Genomic DNA, 23,572 nt, shown 5'->3' on the forward strand with positions numbered 1-23,572 from the left:
AAAAAAAAAAAAAAAAAACAAAACCGCATACTTGTCCACTGTCTTGCAGGTAGACTGCGGATATTTGTGCAAATTCATATTTTCATGAATACAATTGAGAAGAATGGAGCCAACGCAACAATTTGTTTCATTCGTTAAATGTTGCTTTAGATATTTTGTATTTTTACATGTACCAGGTATTTTTTGCAAGATCAAAGTTATAATTATAATATTCCTTCTCAGAAAATTCAGAATACAAATCTATCGAATTTCTGAAAGGGAGTTTGGACAGTTAATAAAATTAAGCCTACTTGCAATTACGTAGATCGTGTTATATATTATATTGTTCTTTAAATAATTTATGTGCAAATTTTCAAAGTATGTCGCAAAATAGAAAATTTGTGTTATTAATCTTTTGCCATAAGACACTCCGTGATTTCGTGATGTTGATTTTTTTCAATTTTCAATTTTTAATTTGTCTTTTCAATTTAATTTAGTTTTTCATTTGTTCTTCTCCACACATAAATCCGTCGTTTCGTGCCATAAACTTCAACCAACCCATAACATTTATTTAAATTACACACACATATAAAACTTAGCCAAGTATTCGTATAACAAAATTGGACAGTAAAATCAAACACTAATGAATCGTATTAATGTAATAATCGTTTTGTTAAAAAATTCGATGACGCATGAACAATTTCCAAATTATTCTGCTTTCGAATCTCTCAGAAATGCACAAATAATCCGCGATCTACGTACGAGCTGTGAAAATTTCTAATCCACAAAAGTGAATCTCGCGCGTTCGAAGCGCGTTTCGTAAACACAAATCGCGGGAACGGAAATGTACAAGAGGCTCGTTCGCTGGTTACGTCGATTCGTCGAGCAAAGCGCCACGAATCGCAAAAAGGAGACCCCATGTCGGACCCCGTATCCGCGTATTTGCACGCGGCGCGATACGAGCGTGGTGGAAACGAGGCTATCGGAGCGTGGCGATTGGCTTTAATTCGAGGCGGGCGTCAAAAGCAGCGAGAGGCCCCCGATGATAGTGGCGCGGGGATCTCGAAATGGATGGTTTTCAGACGATCGGCCCGGCAGACCCCGGTGAGTCGATGTTATCTGCTACGGTGGGAGGCATCCGCCGATATGTATACAATGCCATAGGTCCGCCGGGATTATTACAGCCTTGACAAATTGCCGCGGTGAAGGCCGATCCCGGTAATTACGGGTCCAGGGGAGACGCAGATATAAGGACCGGTCTCGCGCGCAGCCGCTCGCTACGTTCATCTTGCCCCGCGATCGGTTACCTCATCCAACTTCGTTCTGATTGAACGAAAGAGTATCGATGGTGTTTCGCGATTGGGAAAGCTGCCCAACCTTCTCGTTCGTGCCGTGTTCACGACATTGGGACGTGACGACTGGCGGATACGCTATTATCTGGTTGATTCTAGGAGGAGAGATCGTGAGGGATTCGAGGCCGATCGAGGACTTGCTACCATGCGTGGTTTGTCGGGTTTCGATTAGGTCGAATTGCTCGGTGCTTGTTGCGGCACGACGATGTCTGTTTGGAAGCAGTTTCACGAGGATGCGGTAGTTTCTTGTAGTTTCTTGTATGTATAACGCGAGTATAACCGGAAACGTTGCTTACTTGTTTCTGCGCGGTGTTATCTTGCCCGGGAGTAGCATGAAACGACGCTATTGTAACTGTAGTGACGTTTAAAACGACCTCGATGACTTGTCGTCGCTTTCAAGAAACTCTTGAACGTCCCAATGAATAAATGTACGTGAGTTTCTGATGAAGTTTCGTTGATCTCGGAGTATCGATAATGTGAGTTCAACAATGTATATTTATTTGACGCGACAACTATTGAAGTAAAAAAAAAAAAGAAGCAAAATTAAAGTAAAGTAGAGATGATTAAAATAAAAAACAAATGGATAAACTTTACAATATAGAGTAGAGTAGAAAAGAAATGGATAAATTTTATAATATAGAGCAGAGTAGCTTATAGAGTATAGTAAAGTATAGTATAGAGTATAGTAGACTATAGTATAATATAGAGATATAGTGTATAACATATAGTATATAGTATATATAGTAAGTAATAGAGTAGACTATAGTAGAGTATAGTACTATAATATACTATAGAATACTACTAGAGTAGAATACAACTTTGTACTATACTATAGAGTAGACTAGAGTAGAGTATAGTACTATACTATATCTATACTGTACTATATAATGCTACTAGAGTAGAATATAACTTTGTACTATACTATAGAGTAGACTGGAGTAGAGAATAGTATATCTATACTATACTATAGAATACTACTAGAGTAGAATACAACTTTGTACTATACTATAGAATAGATTAGAGTAGAGAATAGTACTATGCTATATCTATACTATACTATAGAATACTACTAGAGTAAAATACAACTTTGTACTATACTATAGAGTAGAGAATAATACTATACTATATCTATACTATACTCTATAATACTACTAGAGTAGACTAAAGTATAGTACTATAGAGTAGCCTAGAGTAGACTAGAGTATAGTACTATACTATAGTCTACTTTATACTCTCTATACTTATATACTATATAGTATATAGTATATAATATATATATATGTATTATATTAAATATTATATAGTATATAATAGAATATATAGTATTCTATAGTATAGTTATAGAATACAGTAGAGTATAATATAGAGCTTTCATCGAAGAATGATTTTAATTGCCAAGAATACATTGTCTTGCCTCTATAAAATTTTCCACAAAATTCGCTGCTTTTTGACTATCTAAGCGATTCTAATGTTAAATCTAAAATTCTCACGCAATGAAAATGACAATTGACTTGCCAACCATCCATACTAAATACTTCGTTGTAGACATCTGCTATAGTTATATATAAATTGACTTCGACCCTCGCACGATTTTCTATTCTTTTCGTATCCATGCATTCCCGTATTCCCTTGAAACAGGAACAGTTTCCCACCTCGGGCGTTAAACGACTTCCCAGGGATCTCTCGAAGCAACAAATTCGTCGAAAGGGAAGGAACGTGACTGGCCATGTCTTCTATCCGTTTTCTAACCGTGTATTCTTTTTTTTTTCTTTCTTTCTTTCTTTCTTTCTTTCTTTCATCTAAAGACCCCGGATCATCCTGGTTAATGGTGGATGGCAGTTGCAGGGGCTAGGATGTCAGAACGGTGCAACGTAGTACGAACATCCGGCTATCTTGATGAGATCTTGTTTTCCGTAGGATCCCCCGCGGAGCGCTGCGATTCGTTCCCCGCGTTACCGTTCTTGTTCCCGTTCCACTGTCGGAAAATCAACGTACATACATATATACGTCGAACGCGATCAACATTGTTTTCATTTAGAGCCGAGTGGTGCGGTGTAAGCATAGGTGAGGGTGTTTGAGATACAAGAGAGATGATTTGTTAGGGTAAAGGGTAATAGTCGGATAAAGTAGATGGGGATTAATTCTGACGAGGTCAAAATATGTTGGTTTAATATCAGTATTTTAATAGACTATTATAGATTATGTACGTACGTACGGCTGTGAATCATTGTGATGCAAGTACAAATTTTTTATAATTCGAATTAATTTCATGGCCAATTGTTGTTACGCAACCTCGTTTGTTGACTGAAAAATGGCAGTGCTTCGCTTTGGCACATAATTAAGAGAACAATAATAATAAAAAGAGATAATTTTACGAGGAACGTAAGAATGATTCATACCGCTATGATGATTCTCAATCCTTTGTATGTAGCTATCTGTATACTGTGGAATTTATGGCCTGTGTAATTATACGAAATGTCCCTAAAATCTTGCTCCCATCGGCGATTCTGCACGGAAATATAAAAGGAAAAAGGGAATAACATTTTTTTAAATTTTTAATACCAAGATGTAAATTTGTTCAATCTCTACTTTTTTTTTTTTTTTTTTTTATTGAGGCTTTGTTTAAACTGCATTTTACATTTTTCATGTATCCAGATTCGAGTATACTTGACAAATTTTTAAAATATTTGTATGGAAAACTTCGAAATTGGACAAAATGCACAAACTATAAAAAAAGACACAACGACGAACGGAGGAAAATTCGAAAGAAAGACAGCTCAAGTGGTACAATTTTTAGAAAACAGAATTGAAATGTACCTACTTCAAAATATCTTTCCTATATCGAAAAGTAAACATCATCGACACTCGCAATATATTTCTAATGATAACTGAATTTCCTCGAGGAAACGAATTTATTATTTAACATTTAACTTTTCAACTCTAAATTATTTCCAAACAGTGAACATTAAATATTATTTTTTTTCTTTTCGACTTATTCTTCCACGTAGAGTCACTATGTGGTTTAACTATTATTTCACAGTTTCACAGAGTTGTATACCAAGGAAGATGTAGGTCTATAAATTTTTCTCTTTCTTTCAAAGCGGCAAAGTTTCCAACAAATGCCGTCAACTCGAGGGAAAAGAGAAAAGAAAAAGGAGAAACCAACCAGAGTCTATAAAAATATCAACGATCAGACGCAAACAATTATCCGCCTTCTTCGATTCACCAGAACGTTGCAGAAGTTTTTCCCTTTCGAAGGGAACGGTCGTTTTTTTCCCCTCGAACAGAGGTTCCCTGGCTCCCCTTCCGGAGGATGTTTGCAGGAAGCCTCCGAGATTCAACCCTAAAACGGCGTTCGACAAAAAATGGGGAAGACTTTACTGCGTCCTAATTGGAATGACAGAGACGTCAATGGCGGCGATGGTCAAAGAAGCCGTAAACGTTGGTTACGGGTGTAAACTACGGATTTTAGTGTCACCGGGGCTTTCTCGGACCCCATACAACCGCGTGTTTATGGGGTTGCGTAACCGCCCTCGTAAACTAAGCACGAATATTAAGGAATGAAACGATTACACGGTGGACGGTGTTCTTATTCGTGCAATGTCACATTAGTCACATTTACTTTTCACGTTTCACTGCAATCTATGGTGATATAAAGGGAAATGTATAACTGTTGATCGCGATTGCTGATTGGAAACTCGTTCCGCATGAAAAACACAGAAGATTATGTTAGATTAAATTTAGATACATGAGGGAGAAAATTGTCTAATTTGGACTATCTTTTTTATTATATAATTATGTTATATAAATTATAATAGCTTTATTATATATATAATAATATTGGCTTCTAGATTTGATTGGCTAATAGCTTTATTATATATGATAATATTGGCTTCATATTTAAATGCCTGGGTTAAATTTAAATGTACTTAAATATCTAAGTATATTTTTATATTAACTTAAATTAACTTTCATATTTAAATATATTATTTATTATAATATATACTTTAACTTTTATGTTTAAATATATTATTTATAATATATACTTCAATTTTTATATTTAAATATATTATTTATGATGTATACTTCAATTTTTATATTTAAATATATTATTTATAGTATATACTTCAACTTTTATATTTAAATATATTACTTATAATATGTACTTCAACTTTTATATTTAAATATATTACTTATAATATATACTTCAACTTTTATATTTAAATATATTATTTATGATATATACTTCAATTTTTATATTTAAATATATTATTTATAATATATACTTCAACTTTTATATTTAAATATATTACTTATAATATGTACTTCAACTTTTATATTTAAATATATTACTTATAATATATACTTCAACTTTTATATTTAAATATATTATTTATGATATATACTTCAATTTTTATATTTAAATATATTATTTATAATATATACTTCAACTTTTATATTTAAATATATTACTTATAATATGTACTTCAACTTTTATATTTAAATATATTACTTATAATATATACTTCAACTTTTATATTTAAATATATTATTTATGATATATACTTCAATTTTTATATTTAAATATATTATTTATAATATATACTTCAACTTTTATATTTAAATATATTATTTATAATATATACTTCAACTTTTATATTTAAATATATTATTTATAATATATATTTCAAATATTTTAATTTTAATTTAAATAGACTTAAAACTGAAAGAGAAAATGTTGCAATTCGAGACAAAAAATTCTCGACTGAAAGCCAGAACCGCGGCTCGAGTTTTCCAAACACCAAATATCCGCCATTCTTTTGTTTCCCTCTTTGTCTCGCCTGTCGCATTTACACGACGCATTTATTCTTAAATTTTATACCCTCTCGTATAACGCGCGTACCGGCTTATTTGCAGACGATTAGCTTTGCTGGTTCTCTTGCACACTGTTGAGGCAACCTCTCGATCAAGAATCCCCTATGCATATAAACACTGATTGTTCTTCACTCTGATTCGCAGTCAATTATGTAGTGGTAGTGCGCAATATATTAATAAGTGGAATATAAATATTCGGTTGTCGGTGTGTGTACACGCGTATAAATAGTTCATGCAACGGCGGTGTACACGGAATACTAATCAGCCTCTGGTTTACATCACAGCACGGTGGCCGTAACGTTGCATACAATGTGTGATTTCACGAGATCCCGTGGCCGATAATTAAGTTCATTAGAATGGCTCGCAAAGTGATTATTATGGCCGTAGCTCGGTTTTAATTAATCCGCTAATAAACGTCGTTATTGTTAGCATTGTCGGCGATTATCACTGTGGAAAATGCAAGTCTCGCTCGGTTTTCCCTGCACAACTTGCGAGAATCACTCGCTCGGCGCACCTGTTCGAACGAGATCGACGGAAGGAACAAGATTTGTCTTTCGTTGATCGGGGAAAGACGTATAGTCGATAGATACGACGATGTTACGTTTCGTGCGTCTGAATCGGTGATGTGTTGTTTCGTAAGAGTGATTACAATGTCAATTTTAAATGATCGTCAAGCTTGAATACCTTGGTACGTACATCATCGCGCATAAGTATTTGGACAAAGTTCGTTTTAATTTAATTCTAACGCACGCAGCTAATAGAACAGCTGATGTCAATTAAGAGAAATAAAAATAATTGAAGATGATCGAGGATTAATTTTGCAGGGAAATCTTGAGTGATTTTAAATATTTCTGTTCAATGTTGAGATATTAGAAGACGGCTAAATAATGTATTCGACAAGTTTATATAAATTTTATAAAGCATTAGAAATGAATATGGCCAATACCTACAAGTCTTAAATTTAAGAAAATATTTATGAAATATTCATAATGAGATGTAGAGAATTAAGAGTGGAGAAATATTCACCGATCGTAATTGTGGAAAAGAAACCGAAAACTATTAATCTTTTGATGGATCTAATTATTTATAACGATAAACGTATATATAGGGTGTTAAAGAAAAGGATACTTGAAGCATTGAGAGATGTAAAAAAATGTCCAACACAGCGATTGTTTCGATAAAAAAGATAAAATTTTATTCAGTGTGACGCTATCATTCATATACATACATTTCATAAAAGCAAACGTAGCTCACAGCTAGATTACCTTACATTTTCAAATATTCCTTCCACGTCTCGTGGAGTATGACACGTATTTTCTATTTTCTGCTGCAAGTCCAAAACTAATTAAATTCTTTAAATGTCCCGATAGAAGCGAGTTCAATTCATTTATGAAACAATCTTCGTTGATATTAGTAACGATCTCACATTTAAAACCTTGAACTTTGAATCGAATTTTCTGTGTCCTTCATTCGATTAAACATTTTCTGTATTTATATTAACCCTTCAAAAAGTTTACATTGATCAGCCGTAAACCAATATATTTTTGAGATTGTTCGTTATCAACCGTAGAACCACGATCCAGGACATAACTTCATCTCGCTGAACTACATCGACTAGACACAGAATCCTGTAACGCTTTAACCAGCAGTTCTCCCGATAATTTATCCCGAAACCCTAGCACCAACAAAACGCAACACCGTACTAAATTCCATTCGGAAAACAAGCGTGTCTCTCGTGAATATTAAAGAATAGAAAATTTAAGAGTGGCCTGTCCAGCTTCGGCTCCACGCATAAAGAACGGTAATCGTGGGGGCCGACGCCGATTAATTAAGGGACGGATACGACGCGCAACGAAATCGGCGTCGATTTCGGTCCCAATCCTCCCGCGTATGATAATCGCGCGTTTGCTTTCTTGTAATTAGAAATTTATGCACTAGTTCGCGGCCGTGTTATTCAAATGTGACAACACGCCGCGCTGTGTATCGCGGCATAATAACGCGCGATATTTACGACCGTGTCCGCGGCCGTCATTAATTATCGCCCTAATGGGACGCGTAGGACAACGAGCGCGCGTTACACATCGAAAAATCTCTCGGCTCTCTTTCCCGCTCCTCCGCACGAGGGTTAACCCGTCTTCTTGGCGAATTTAACTAGGTAGGTTCAGTAACTATTGTAACTATACTGAAAGGCTGAGTGACATAAAACAGAAATAACGTTTACCGACACGTGTTTCTTAAATTTTTTCATTATTTTATTTTGGAAATATAATTAATGGGTATTTTTCAGTATTTTTTTTTCCTATAACCTACGAAAAAAAAAAAATGAAAAATGATTCAAAATGAACGTTACGACTTTACGACTTTTTCAAACCCCTCAGTTTTTTTGAGTAAAACGTTTCTGACTGCAAGTAACAATTAATGTGACTTCTGCAAAGTGATGTAATGTAATCTCTGTATAATATAACATCTCCCACGCCTATTTTATACAAGTTGGCCAGCGAGTTCTAAGCAATCACTTTAATTAATTTTGTTGTAGAATTTTAATATTAATGAAACAAAATTAATAAAACGCCTTTATAGGTAATTGTACTTGTAATTGACAATGTTCAAGGCTTGCTATAAACATCCATGTAAGAACAATAATAAAGCAAAAGCTGTGAAGCTATAGAAATGAGAAACACCATGAAACTGAACATCTGAATATGTAATTTCAATAGAATTGACATTAATAATCTATTCTACCGGAGTAAATTCCTATCGCGAATGCTAAGTGCAACAGTGATTACAACTGATGAATCAACTTACGACTTTCTCCGATTTATTATTCAGATTCATCTGTATGAACTAAAGACTACACTGTCGCTGCAATGACATCTGTATAAAGTAAGGGAAGAGAGACAGAGAGATTAATCAACAAATTATCCACATTTCTCACCGTATTTCGGAAAATTCGCTCCGAATTCACTTTTTTTTTTTTTTCGTAACACTATCAATCATCGAGGAAATTGGATAGATTAGAGCACAGCTGCCCTCCGAGAGCCAATCAAATGGTTTCTCGCGAGCATTCGCTTTCCTTTAATAAAGCTCGATTCGAGATAACGTTTTTCGTTGGGGGCTGGTTGGTGTTAATGACGCGGCGAAAGACAGGAGGGAGTATGCGCGGGCGGCAAAAAAAAGAAGAAAAAGAAAAGGACGAAAGGGAACGCGGATATAGTAATTGAAATATATTTAAAAAAAAAATAAATAAAAATTTTTTGTTTAATTATATTATTATTTAGAACATTATTAACTATTTCTCATTCAGTTCGTATTGTAATAAATTTATTAAACATAATTTATTTTGTATGAAGATAAGAAAACTTTCTCAGTTTTGCTAATTATCAACGCCTATTGTTCAATTTCACAAAAATCATTTACCTCTCTACGTAAATGACAAACTCGTTTTAGAAGTTCCGATTTTTACCGATTTCTAACTTTAGATATAACGAAAAGGCTTGAAAATGTGTACTCTCTTCTAAATTGTGATTTGAACCTTATATCATAGTTACGTGATTATGTGTTAATTTCTTTGTGCAATAAATTACGTAAGAAATAATACCAAGTATTAAAGTGAAATAAAACGAAACGATTGAGCAATCTAGTGATACGTTTGATTTTAATATTCTAACCAAATCCTTTAACCATCGAGTATCATGAAACATGTTGATCGTATATCTGCGATCTTATTATGGTTTTCACACGATGGAAAAGGGTACGAGCTATGCCAGCGAAACAAAGTCCTGTTAATGATATTTATCTTCTATTGTAACAACAGCGTTTTCGACGCGTAATATCGAGGAATTTGTAGCTAAGGCTTATCTTCTTGCGGACAATCAGGTTTAAACACAAGTTTAAAAAGTTGGTTTAATAAAGTGCGAGATTTCCATGAGAAATCTGTGAAATTTAACCTTGTGTGTTATATTTTTGTATCGTGGATTGCATCGAACGTTCCAATCTTATTGACTCGTCTTATGATCCATTTATTCTAACTTTTGTAATCGAAGATTTTCCTCAATATGCGCTCAAATTACTTTTTTGCCGAATGATGGATTTCTGAGCATCTTCTTTGTAAATTATTAGTTCCTTTTCGCAAAGATCACTAAGAACGATAATTAATTCTTTTTCCAAAATCGATAAATATTGGTCAACAAGACCAATATTTATAAAATCGAATGCAAAACTTTTCTTTTTTGATACAGTCGTTTTCTCAACATTTGTCATCTTTACACTAACGTTACGTGTTTAATTTACTTATTATTGTAGTACAAGGTTTCAATAGTTTCGCGCGAAATTTGAGAAATTACAGTATGTCTATCGCAAGCACGCGCTCGATGGAACAAATACATAGAATAAATAATAATTTTTAATAATAATTAGAAATCTAGTTTAATGCCAGTATTGTCGACGAAAGTGTAAGGAATAAAAAAAAGCTTATAACAAAATAAAGAACGCAAGCTTTTATTTATGTGTTTTAGGAAAAATCATTCAAATTGCTAAAAATACCACGTCGGGAATTTTTTGTCCCGAAATTGCAATATTTCGAGTATATTTAAGCATAATCCAGGCAAAGCAAATAATAAATTTATTTATTCTCGACGAGTTCGAAAGAGAAAGAAAGCGGCGAACTGTTGTGCACGGTTTCGGTCACTCGTTATGGTCCGCGAGCCAGTTGCCAGCGCAAGAACATCATCGGGAAGGTGCAAAGAGCCGTATAGAGCCCAACGAGCAGTTCGGACGTGCAATGATACGGTCGATCGTTCCTCGAAAGAGGCGAGAGAGGCGAAGGAAAAAGGAAAGACACGTCGGAGAACGGATGAAAAGGAAAAGATCCGTTTCAAGACACACCCGGCCGGGACAATCTGAAACTGGGCGGAGATCTGGACAAGGTGCCTACGGTTTCGCAGTTGAATCAACCTTTCTATCTGGTCGTCGATAATGCTTCACCTGTGTGTATCGATTGTTCTAGCCACGCTCGAAATCTCGATCTCCGGTTTCTTCGTGGGCTTTCTGCGGCTCGTTCTTTTTTTTTTTTTTCTCTCTCTCTCTCTCTCTCGTTGTTCCTTGTTCTTCCGTTATCGATCGGCCAAGAGAGGCAGGGAGGGAAACAGCGTCATCGAGATCCGGTCGACCTTTCTCCCGTTCCCACGCGTGAAATCGGGACGACGAACGAACGATTTCTTCCGAGTACACCGTGTACGCTCGGGATGTATTGTCCGGCGATGGCCGTGGATGGAAAATTACTCGCGGTGACGATGGAGGTTATGTTAGCTGTAGCTTTGGAACTCGATAAAAGTACTCTCTACACCTTTTCAACGTAAGTCTTTTAAACGCTGGCCACAATTCTTTAGATAAAACATTTAACATGTAAGAAGAATGGAGATTGAGAATCACAGAAAGAAGAGACGATATTTTATTGCGGACAGATAAGGAAAGAAGAAAGAAGACACTACTACGAATGAAAGAAGCGTCGTTCAAGAAAAGAAACGATATACAGAGTGTCCGTAAAGTCTCTTTACAATTTCAAAAATTTATTACAAAGGCAAACGAAGAGACAGTCAAGTGGAAATTATTACAAATTGTGACGTGTATATTTAAATTTTTTCTTTGCCTCATTTTATATACCTCTGTGTGGACATTAGAAGCGCATCAAGATACTCTATTTCTTACACGAACGATGTTTCCCTCGGACGTTCTTGGTTGTCCACTTCTTCCTTTATTGGCAGAACAACACAGACATTTAAAAAACGAAGACGCTACGAGTTGAAAGTGTTGAAGTGACGGATTATTGGTCGAAACGTCGCGGGCAATGGACAGGAAATTGATAAGCGTAACGAGGATAATTTTGATTTGCTCAAAGAAATCAAAACGTTGTTGCAGACACGTAAGCAAAAGAGCGGCAAAACGAAGGGGGGGAGGGAAAAAATAGGAGAAAAAACGAGAAACAAGAGTTGGAGGGAAGAGGAAAGAGAGAAAAAAAGGGAAGAAACGATACGTTATTGCAAGTTGGCAGGACAGTGCTGACGAGAAGGAAGGGCTCGCGAAGAGCCAGCCGAAGAAGGAGATCCGTATCTTCACGCTGCGTGGCCAGAGATGGAACGCCGACAGCTTGACAAATTGCTCCCTCCTCCTCCTCCTCCTCCTCCCCCCCCTCCTGTTCGCGTTTTCGCTAAAATCAATCACCCCGCCGTTACCGTGTCACCTTTGCACTCTCGCTGCACCGGTAATTGCCAGATTCTCAGCTAATTACGCTCCATTGCCGCGACGCGCGCAGCCGCGCACAATACAACCCGATTACGTTTCTCTCTCAACGATAACCCCTGTCACGGACGATCACTCTGGGATCAATCGTCGTTGTTCTCCCTGTGTGAACGATGCTTTTTTAAGTGGGCACGTTTAGTCCGTTCGAGAGATATCGGAGTCTGGAGCCTGGTGAATGTTATTTAACCAGCGCTGCGCTGGCAACTGATTGCGGACCGTAACGAGTGACCGAAACCGTATGCAATAACTCGTGTCCTTTTCCCTTGAACTCGTGTCGGTATGATATCGCTGGATGGGAATCATTGAGAAGCAATAAATTTATTATATTTGTTTTGTCTGGGATTATACTTAGATATACTTGAAACTGAGGAAGTATCGCAATTTTGAGATGACAAAATATTCTCGACGTGCGTGGCACAAGAGGTTAAGTTGTGCCTGAGTGTCTTTTCTAGAATGCAACTTCGACCAGAATTGTTAGCTGGAAAATGTACGATAGATTTGTAGATTTTTTGTGCATTTATGGAAAATTCTCGAAAATGTGCATTTGCATAAAAATTAGCGGTCTTGTCGTCGATAATTGTTAATTCTATGTTGTAGAAAAGAATATATCGTAACGGTTTCGAAAAGTTATGTTATGACATATTTCTGGTGAAATTTTGTAGAGGAAAATGGAATAAATAAAGTAAAATGAAGTAAAAGAAAATTGATAAAAAAAAAAAAAAAAAAACGGCAGTCTTTGCCGATATTGCACATCTGTTTATCGTGACTACCAAGCAACAATTTATCATCTGGCGATGCACGTGCATCACTCGTTACAACTGTTTGACTTGAAACGGCTAATCGAGAACTGCCATTGGCAATTAAGGGAAAGACTATAGAATCTATCAAGGTGCACAACTTTCGTGTATTAATACGAATGAAACATATGTATATCGAAACACCTGTCCTTCTCCTACTTATTAGTAACTTTTTCTTTCGACTTTCATTGTGTCCAAATGTTACTGCTTTCAGAGTGTCATTAGATAATCTCTTATTTATTACATTCACCGTCCAACACTGGAACTACCAAAATGATCAAAACGATTTATAATTTATAACTCGATAATAAATTTCTAACTATTTCTTAATTTATAATTTATAATCAAAATTTACATTCAATGATGAAATAAAATATAATTTTTGATAGAAATTTTATAAATAGGTACTTTTTAAGGATTTGAATAAAATAGATCGTTCTCACAAAAGCAGAATAAAGATAAAAGCTCGTGTAATTGATTGTATCGCAATACTTTTCTATTTTTTTTTACTTTAACCCGTTGCGCCGGCAACGCTGGTTCGCGGACCATAACGAGTGACCGAACCTGGGTTACATTCAAATATAACTGAAAGCTGAGAAAATATTGCAATTTGGAATTCTCGACGTGATTCCAACGCAAGAATATCTCAATATCTCTGATCGGTAGTTCCAATGGCTTCGTTGCCATTTATTTAACAAACGTTGCTGATCAATTCTAAGTTAGACACACACACACTCTCTCTCTCTCCTCTTGTTACAAAATTCTCTACAATCGTCGTAAAGACAAAATCGATCGAGGAGAACAACCAGCGTCGGTCATTGTCTTTCTCGAAAGTGGCAACGACAGCGTCGCAAAGCCCGCGTTGAAATTAATTACGAAGCTGCAGCCAGTTTCGAAAGGAATCGTTCTCGCGAGTCGATCGTGCTCGCGGCGAGGATGTTGCTGACGCACGGTGTATCGTCGCAGCGGTCGGAGAGAAATCAGGACCCGGCATTCTAATAAAAAGATATAGGAAGACGATAATGCAGTCCCCAGAAGGTCCACCGGGAGCACAATGGGACGTATCATGACACGGCCGTTTCTGTCAATGGACCGCAATCTCGACGCTCTGCCCTACGATCTTTATATGTCTATATCCGTTTGCGTGTTTCTCTCAGTTTCCCTTTGCACTCCCGTTTTCTTCTTCACTTGATCGGAAGTTTATATCAATAAATTGAATTTATTTAATAATTATTTATAAACATATAATAATTATTAATAATTTTTATTTAACAAATTGAACTTATTCAACGTTCAACAGTGTAATTTACGGTTCCAACGTGTGATATATTTCAGGTAGAGATTATATTTCAGTTTTATTTATGTCGGGTGAGAATTCTTTGATATAAAATGAGAAGCACAATTAAATAATTATAAGAACGAAAATGAAAGTTAATACTTCGCACTCGAGAGACTTTTCTTGTTCTTGTCTCTCCAACAATTTGTTTACGAAATAATGAATAAAATGTCACTTTAAATAAAATTGTAGCGTTAGAAATATTCAATGTATTTAAATGATACTTGGCGTGAAATTTTATTGATGAATCGCTAATGTCCATAGTAGATATATATTTAGTATAGTTTACAATAATTATGATATATGAAATATTAATATTAATAGTATGTAGAATTAATGACACATGTTCAGAAAAATAATTTTATAAACTTTCGTAAACAGCAACAAGAAATTTAGTTTGCGCGAATCATTTAAAATTGTGCGAGTTGTTCAAATGTTTTTTACTTTGATCAGGTGATTTCAGTTATTATAACTTTCATTCTGTTCAAATGTCACAATATTCCGATTGTATCTGGGATCGAGGCAGTGTCAGATGATCAAATCTGGGATCTAGGAAGCGATGAAAATGACATGAAATAAATATATTTGTTTGAATGAAACAAAAACTATGGGCAATAAAATATAAATGTAAAACGTACATATATATATATATGTATATTCATATTTAATTTTCTTTCCTCGAAAACATCCCGAAAAATATCGATTCAAATGTTAATCGATCATATAAAACTCTACTCTATTACACAATGTCAAATATACGCCTTAATGCTAGTAATAATTATCAGCAATTACAAAAGGAAAGAGGCTTGATGCATTTAGGTATGCTCCTTCAGAAAGGATCAAATCACTCTAATTATAAAATATAAAGTAAACAAACTTCAGCAGCCCAAGCACGCTGTTCCTGGAAGATGCAAGAGAAGAAGCCAAAGAGGAGATCCGCAATCTGACAGTTCAGATTGTGTCAAAAAATCTCGAGAAGCTTTCGTGAAAGAGGCGATGTCAGGCGATGCAAAGAGCGCAAACAAGAGCCATGTGTAATGCAGTCTGATCTTGACCGAAAAACGATCCCGCCGCAAGATTCCCCAGAGAGGCCGGTGACAGGGGAACAAAAGGTTGGCTGGCAGGTTTCTGCGGGTAACGGCAGTGTTTTCCGAAATTCGTAGCGGCGCGCGGCAATTGCCCTAAGCGCCTCGGGGGCCCTTTCAGACCCGAGTCACCCGCTGACGATGCCATGTTGCGCGCCCGTGTTTACCATTCTCAGTCCTGGACCCCCGGAGGATCTCGATAATTTCGGTAATTCCATTGTCGTTCCCATTGGTTCGCATCGCGCACGAGGAAGCACGAAAAGGGGGACGAACCAAGCAGAAATTTGACCTATACCTTTTTAACGAAACTGCAATTTCGCTGGTGATGTGGCGCCTGCGAGCTCGAAACCCGTGAAATGAACGGTGGAAGGGGGAATTTTATGGTTCTTCTTCGGCGAATTTCTTAGCGAGCGTAAAGATATGCATAAAAAGGTTGTTTTCAAATGAAACAAACGTTTTTGCGCGATGAAATAAATGTTTTTAAACGTTGAACAAGACGTTCGATAAAACTGTACGTATAACGCAGTATGTGAAATTTAGATCATTCTACAGTGAGATGAAAGGTCGTGGAAAATGAATTTATCTTTCATTAGGAAAAACACGTTGAATTTGATTATCTATGTTTATGTTATATATAACCACTCGCGCTGGCAACTGGATTGCGGACCATAACGAGTGACCGAGCCGTGTAACAGTAATTTGTCGCTTTCTTTTTGAACGCGACGTCGATATGATATCATCACTGAGAAGTAATAAATTTATTATTTGCTCTTCCTGAGTTATGATTGAAAATATACTTAAAACTGAGAAGATATTGCAATCGTAGAACAAGAAATTCTCGACGTGCGTGGCCAGGTCGTTCCAGCGCAAGAGATTAAATGAAACAATAAAGGTTATTTATAAATAAAACAAAGACTGCGAATAATGACACGATTAATTTAATTTAATATAATAATAATTTAATTTAATTTAATTTAATAATTTAATTTAATTTCGTTAATTTGGAATTTAACGCAGTGGTGGTTTTACTTTTCCCAAGTGGTGTTTTTCTTTTTAACTTTTAAATCAGTATTTTCTTATTGTTAAGCTTAAACTATATCGTGAAATATCTACCATTTGTCATTTGTCTAAATTTTCTATTTAATAATCTATCTAATAATAATAATAATTTGTCTTCTCTTGAAAGATTGCTATCTATATTTTAAAATCTATATGATGCTTGCAATTTCACTTTGTGGCACGACACAGATATAAAATCCACTATTATTTTTGGGAGTTTTCAATCTTGTGACGTTTATTATTTGTATAATAAAAATAAAGATGAATTTTTTTTTCCATACGAATACACGGTTGCCTTTGGCTAGCTATTTCGAACTAAATGGTGAACAACGAAGCACTAACCTGCCTGTACAAAATGTTCCCGATCGAACGAGAAACCAGAAAGGGGATAACTTTGTGTGAAAATATTTTTTTTTTTTTTTGCTTAAGACTTTCGAGAGGTTTTCGAGAAAATCGATTTTGAAAATTTATAGTTTATTTTTGGATTAATTCTGATGTAAATAATAGTTGACACGAAGTTATTCTTCACGTTAATCTGCCTGGGAAAATAAATGAAAATTGTACAATAAAATTTTCCCTCATTTTCAAGAAAATAAACTTTGGACATGTTTATTTGAAAATTGAGTTAGCAGACGTGTATCTGCTTGCTAGATTTTTAAATTTAATATTCTCGGAAAACGAAGCGTCTTGTGAAAAAGTCGAGAGTGTCGCTTCACTTTCAGATAATTTTAGTAAATCAACGAAAAAGTAATTATCTGCTTCAAACATATTAAGCACACAATGATATTTATTGCAAGACACCATGTGAAAGGTCACTTTTTTTTTTAATGAAATAAGAGGAAAAATGTGTAAAGACAAAAATTTCCTCCTTTCTTCTTTAAATCTTTTACTTATATTCTTCTCTTTTGATATATTTTCGTAAAAAAACTTATTAATTCCTATTTAATCCGAAATTGTACAGTCGTCAAATTTTTGAACTTGACTTTCTCAGAAACGATGTCTCAAACGAACAAATCTCAAACGTAGAACCGTATCTTGAAATATATCTTGTATTTATTCAATAGAATGATTTTCCTGTAAACAGTCTGTTACTCTTTGTGACTTTTATTCAAATTAAGAAAAAGAAACTGCCCCCCCCCCCCTCGTATCTACGAAACTTTTCTTCAAGAAATTGTTATATGGTAAATACGAGATAGCGTCTATCTGTCATCTGTTACAAAATAACCATACTGCAACGTTCCTCGTTCCAGTAAAACATCCAGCTATTCGCGGAGAACGCATAATAGCGACGAAGCATGCAACAACGCTGTTCATGAACCGCCTGAAAAATACCACATCCATCGTACGAGATAACACGCTGCAAACCTCCTGTGTTGTTCGAGAAGAACGTCTCAATACCTGCACGTCTCGCTGTTCCCAACAAATGTCTCACTACCGAATAATCACGTCGGAACATCCCGCGTCGTTCGGTCGAAATTTATCACGGGGAAAGTGTTTCACGTGTTCCACGCTTTTTCTCCCATGGCAGTCGCGGGAGAATCGAGACGCGCGATAACACGAGATATAGCCGGATGGCACGCGATCGCGGCAAATTGATACCGCCGGAATAATAACTTTATCTGGCCTGGCCACCGATGATGGCCACCTTGAATGGACCGATCAATTCGCCTAACGTCTTTTTAACCCAATTAATTAGCGGCCCGTTGGCAGCTAATGCGAAATACTTGTAGTTGACCGGCAGTGACGTCACCGGCGCGTCATCCGTCCAGCGCATCCCCCGTCCTGGCCACGACGCCCCTCGCTTCCGCCACTCTAATAGAAATTAATCGCGCGCCGTGTCGATACGCGGCGTTCGCCGATCGATTCGACCTTCCGGAAAAATCGCGACGCCCCGACGAGCGATCGGTCTAATCGGCTCGCCGTTCAAGAAGCAACGTAAATCTTTTTAAACGCTGGCCACAATTCTCTCGATAAAAAAAATTTAACATGTAAGAAGAATGGAGATCGAAGGTCACGGAAAGAAGAGACGACACTTTATTGCGGACAGATAAGAAAAGGAGAAAGAAGCGTCGTTCAAAAAAAAAAAGAAACGACATACAGAGTGTGTCCGTAAAGTCTCTTTACGATTTCGAAAATTTGTTACGAGGGCAAACGAAAAGACAGATGAGTGGAAATTGTTACAGAATGAGTATATGTTTAAGTTTTCTCTTTATCTCATTTAATACACCTCTGTATTAAATGCACCATTAGTTGCACTCGATTTCTTACCACTGTTCGCTGTGGCAATGGCATCAGATCCTCTGCTTTAGATTAGTAATGTCCCGTACCTATGTTCGATACCACGATATTTCTTTAACTATAACTCCATGTGGGTGTTCATAAAGTCTCTTTACAATTTCAAAAATTTATTACAAAGGCAGTTGATGAGACATCTTCGTCAGATTTGGTTGATCAAGGTTTTTATCACATTGCATTTCAGGTACCTTGTTGATGAACAAGATACTGTTAAATGAACCCTTTACAAAATGGCTACTCCTCAAGAAAAGGCACAGTGTGTATCGTGGTTTATTGAAACCAAATCGGGTCTGCAGACTCGGCGAAACTTCAGAACTATGTATGGGAAGAGATCCACCGTTACGTCCATCAATTCGTGCATGGCACAACAAGAAATTTATGGAGACAGAGACAGTGTTCGATAAAGGGAGAAATGAACGACCAAGAGGAAAACATCGATCGTGTAAGAAATCGAGTACCGTCCTGATGTGCTTCGTGCAACTAATGGTATCCATATAGAAGTGTATTAAATGAGGCAAAAAAAGAACTTAAATACATACGTTTCACTTTGTAATAATTTCCACTTATCTGTCTTTTTCATTTGCCTCTGTAATAAATTTTTGAAATTGTAAAGAGACTTTACGGACACCCTGTACAATGATTGCCCCTGCCAACAGGCCGCGTCCAAGCTTCGAGGCGTCCTCGAGATGATCTTCTTCCCACTGACACCGAGAGACAGCCAAGTACTCGACGTCGACGTCCTCGGCGAGTGATCGTATTCCTTCTTTCCTTCCTTCCTCCGATCTGAGGAAAACATCGATCGTGCCTTTGTAATAAATTTTTGAAATTGTAAAGAGATTTTATGGACACCCGGTACATCGGGATTAATGAAGCCGTGATTTCAAGAAAGAAATGCGCAAAGTTTGGAAAGTAGGATCCGACAAGTGGACAGTATCCTGTTAACTTTGCCACGTTCCAAGAACCCTGTCTCGGTTCAACGTTCAAACCGGGTTACAGATTCTCTGTTATCCTCCCTTCAAAGTCGATTCCTTGTCTCTCATTTCACCTTTAACTCGTCTTCAACAATTCGAGAATCGAGATGATTAATTATTTTTGAATTACGTTACTCCGCCACGAGAAACGCGGAATGGTATTCTCGGTGTCGGAATGTCAGTCAGAAATATCCAGCTCCGTTCGAGAGATCAACGATTGTTTAGAGTGGAAACAAATTTGTCCTCGGCCTATCCAAACAGCCAACCGCTGGCTTCTTGCCCGAGGTACCTGCCCCGGTCCCGAATCAACTCGGGCAGATTCGCCCCCCGACAACTCGAGGGGATTGGCTTCTGTTTTTGCTAGGCAGCGCTGGAACACCAGCGAATCCGTTTAGCGTTTCGTCTAATCCAGGCCCCGCGGTGGATCGAGAAATCCGGGGAAAATCGACGGATGACATCGAGACGCGCACGGGTTTGCCGGTTTCCAGGCAATTTCAACCGAACGGACGACGAAGTTAAACCTATTATTATCATGCCCCGTCCCCCGTAGTGAAAATGTCAAACGGACATCGTGCGTCGGTGATTCGTTGGCCGTGGGGCCCTGCCTTGGCGGCCCACATCAAAGACCCGGGCCACGGCGTTCTCGCGAACGTCACGCGACAGGACACGTCGAGGCCCTGTCGACCCGTCGCTTGTCCCAGCTATTTCATCCGTCCCTGTATCTCTACCTGTTCTCTCCTCCTCGCGTGTCCACCGACTGGACCGCGACTGGCACAGTCGGGACGCGACGATTTTCGAAAAGTCGGATTGAGATGCTCTCTCAAGGAAGGAAGAGATTGACGTTTGACAAGGTTTGAAGAGACTGAAGCGGAAATCTTAACTGTTTTAACACTCTGACATCAATGTCGGTTTATTAAATTTAATTTCTCGTTTGAGAATATTCTCAAGTGTTAAGCGTCCATCTGAATTTTTGGATACTCAACAACTTCATAGATCACGCTGTTTAGTTTGAAAATTGCCGACGGACGTTTCAACGTTTCAATCCGCTTGCGGAACGTGCAGATTAGACGACACTGTTAACCTTTGAACGTATCATTAGACTCCTTCCAACTGTCAATCATTTCACCATCCAGTCGTTTTCCCTTTCTTTCTGGCGAGGCTAACACCTGTCGTCGCGTCAAACACGTTACACTCTCTCTCTGGCCCAACAATAAACCTTCCGTCTCTCTCTCTCTTTCTCTCTCTGCCTTAATCTGCGAACAAGGTGAAAACAAAAAGACCTGTCTCGGGGAACAAGTAACTCGCCCGGAACGCAAAATTCGTCCAGGGGAACGGTCGTCATCAGTCAAAAACGACGCGAAGTTCCACCGAGTTGCTCTACAGCTGGCGTGGTAGTATGCGTAGCCTACAACGACCAGCGAGATCTAACGACCAAAGTGTAGAGCGAAAAGGACGAAATGGACGGCGCTGATCGAGAAAACGAATTAGGGAGAGGAGAAAAGGCGGTGGGCCATCGACAGGGACGAAATCGATAAAATCGAACGGAGCAGAGAGGCTGAAAGACCGGCAGAAACATCAATCGTTGACTCATCCTATTTGGATCACAAAAGTACGTCGAATTGGGTCGTCTGGTATAGATCCCAGGGTATAAGAGGCCCCAAACTCATCCAACGAACAATTATTTTGCGGCTCCATCTCCTCGAGTTCCCTCTCTCTCTCTCTCTCTCTCTCTCTCTCGTTCGTTCGATCGCGCTCCATCTTTCACGCACAAACACTCTCCTTTCTCTCGAGTCCAGTTCGTTCTTCGCTTCGGGACAGAATGTATATCCCGCGGTGCGACGTCCACCGACGCGCTGCAAGACAAATGGCCTCGTGACGGCGGCCACATTACGTTTCAAAACTGGCCTAATCGTCGGCTTTCCGGATGAGAAACGGTCTCGATTTACTACGTATAGAAAGCCGGCGTATACCTGCGGCCGATTCTGCCCCGATACACCGACGTGTGTGCGTCGTCTCTCGGCGATGTTGCGATGACGCTTGCAACGGGGAATCGGTGATACACTCTCGATATGTGCTATACTTTTTGTCCTGTGGCGTGGACTCAGATTCGTTCGATCGGAGCCAATATTCGCTCGATCAAATTCGTATCATTTGTTAGGCTAAATGAGCATGAGCAATACTGACTGTGGGCATGAATTGAAGAATTTTTGGTTCGAGTGTGGAGAACGAACAAAGAACTGTAATTATAGAATTATAGAAGTAGATTCTTTTTAGTTTAGAAGCAAGGATCTATACGTTGATTTACATTAATTATGTATTCGAACTTTGGAAAAAAAAAAAGAAAATTTGCTTTTTGAATCGCTGAGTGATTCACACGAAAACCGGATAGATATATTGTGTAAAATTTCGTTTAAAATGTAAACGGAGTTCCACCGAAATTATAATCGATTTAAAAAAGGAGAAGCACAAGTTAGTGCGTCAGGTATAGCCTTCCTATAAAAATAATTCTCTTTCACCTTTTTTTACGCGAGAAATTTTCGAAATACGCCGAGGTCGAGCACCTATCGCGTATTTTCGCGGGATTTTCGAGCACAACGAGCGAAGCTAATCTTCCCGGGGGATAACCGGAAATCGGGGCCGCGGTTCGTAAAACGTGCGCGTGTAAAAGAAAAAAAGGAAGGCGCGAGGAAAAAAGCAAGGCTCCGCAGGGACCGCGTGGATTCGCTATTCGATTCGTTCGATTCGCGAATGAAAAGAGAAAATCAAAAAAAAAGAAACGAAAACGAAAAAATACGAGAACATCCGTCGCGATGGAAAACGATAGATGGAGAGAGCACGTGGAAAGAAATTGCACCGTTTCGCTGTATTTACGTAGATTTGTAGATTTTTCGAGAAAAACACGGACAAGATGAACACGACGCGGAATAAAACGAGACGTTTGTTTCATATTTGCAAAAGCTTTCGCGTTACTAAAAATACAACAAATGCTCGAGTTCTGAGTCGTACAGTGTATTATCAATTTATTGTGTTTTTTATCTGTTTATTAGTTATTTCTGATTGTGATTTCACTGTAGCAGCACATACGTGGAAATGCCAATCAGGTGACTGATAATTAGATTGTAATTTTACAAGCTATAAATATTGTTTCTTGCATTCTCCGAATTAGAATTAATATTCTACGTCTGTACGTCTTATATATACGTGTTAATATTATTTTTATAGAAACATAAAAATAGACATAATATTTATATATTATGATCTTTAATTTTACTTTTTACTGGATGTTCGTGAGCACCCTTTATGTAAATACTTTCAGAAACTTACGTGCGCAGGGTTAAATATTAAAAAGGATTAAGTATTCTTAGTGATATCGTCTGAATATTATCAGTTAAGATATCTATTTACCCATTTAAAAGCATTATTTGTAAACAGATAAAGATAATATTATTCAATTAATTCCAAAATAATATTTGGAACAATAACATTTTTGTAAACGGCACTGTTGAAGCTTGAACTCGAACTTCTG

Source organism: Frieseomelitta varia, unplaced genomic scaffold (genome assembly GCF_011392965.1).
Source record: "Frieseomelitta varia isolate USP_RPSP 00005682 unplaced genomic scaffold, Fvar_1.2 scaffold_919, whole genome shotgun sequence".
Classification (NCBI taxonomy): Eukaryota; Metazoa; Arthropoda; class Insecta; order Hymenoptera; family Apidae; genus Frieseomelitta; species Frieseomelitta varia.